Genomic DNA, 1534 nt, shown 5'->3' on the forward strand with positions numbered 1-1534 from the left:
TGCTGTTCTGACAAAGCAACAAAATGTTTTGACCACCTTTGTTTAACAAGGTGGATTTTTTTCCCCCATTTTGGTGGAAGTGATTTATTAATTGACACACAAGGTTTAGACTTTTTTGCAGGCTAACAACAGTACGTGGCTGCATTTATAAACAGTATTTCTATGTACTTCCCCCTTTGTTCTCACTGTTACTGTAGCAGTGTCTTTTACAGCTAATATTGATCTCTGCCTTATAATTGTTTATTTGCTTTCAAAAATTATTTTAAATTGTTTACAATGTCCTTAACAAGCCGTAAAGAAATCTGGGAGATGCTTTTTAACAGCATTTGCACTTGATAAGAATAAACAATCTATCGAAATTTGCTCAGTGTGTTAATGTGCATATTGCATTTTACTGACATAGCCATTGGGTGTCACCACTACTCTGTGAATACGCTAGTGTCAGATCAGACTAGCTCAAAAGCAAGACAGATTTTAAATATTGCTTCCTGGTATAAATTAGAAAGTGAAAAAACCCCAAAACACATACACACACACACATGTATATAATATTTCCTGTGATTTTAACTGATTTAATAACTGTTAAAGACAGCTGGACAATAGCTACTAAAAATCCCATCACCCAGACAGCTCTGCGTATTATATCTCCTCCAAAAATAAAGCTGCTCTTTATGTCCACCAATCCAGAAAAACTGAATGAATCCATCATAAAATGATGGAGGATGACTGACATGTAGTCACAGATAACTGCATATCATAAAGTCTGCAGGGTATATTGAGAAGGGAGGCATGGATGATGAGTTTTAGCACAGGTCAGGGCATCCCCATGTCTCTAAACCTGACCGACTCCAACAAACAGCTTCTCCGTCTTTAGAGGAGCAGTCATTTCGCTGCATTTCTCACCCACTCTCTCAGTCTCTCTCTTCCTCACCCTTTCTCCTCCTTTCCCTGCTCTGCCGCTGCTGGTGTTGAGCTCTCTCCACTTGTTTTCTACAGCCTCTCTTTCTCTTCACATCCCCATTTTTCCTCACTTTACATGTTTAATCTTCCTTCATCTTCACCTTCTCCCTCTATTTCTCCTTTTACCACTCTTTCTCTGCCGATACAGAGGAATGCAGAATGAAGCAAACTGTGGCTCTGTGGCTGTTGATACTTGCGACTCTGCTCCGGGGTGAGTGACTTTCACTGCGCTTTGAGCGAGACTGTGCTCGAACAAGTGTGTGTTTCCTGTTCTGTATGTGCTGTTGCATGTAAAGGTAGCGGATCATAGTAACTGGGGACAAAGCAGCTGATTTAGACAAAGAGAGTGGCCACTTGTGCACAGCCGTACAGAAAAATGGATTTATTTTTATGATGAGCCTGCAACACCACGATGTAATCATCTCCACTGCAGATCCCATAGGTTTGGCTGAGGCTTAGATTTTTTTAGATGCTGAGATAGATAGATAGATAGATAGATAGATAGATAGATAGATAGATAGATAGATAGATAGATAGATAGATAGATAGATAGATAGATAGATAGATAGATAGA

Source organism: Pundamilia nyererei, unplaced genomic scaffold, assembly GCF_000239375.1.
Source record: "Pundamilia nyererei isolate P.nyererei 1_Seehausen unplaced genomic scaffold, PunNye1.0 scaffold00045, whole genome shotgun sequence".
NCBI classification, from domain to species: Eukaryota; Metazoa; Chordata; class Actinopteri; order Cichliformes; family Cichlidae; genus Pundamilia; species Pundamilia nyererei.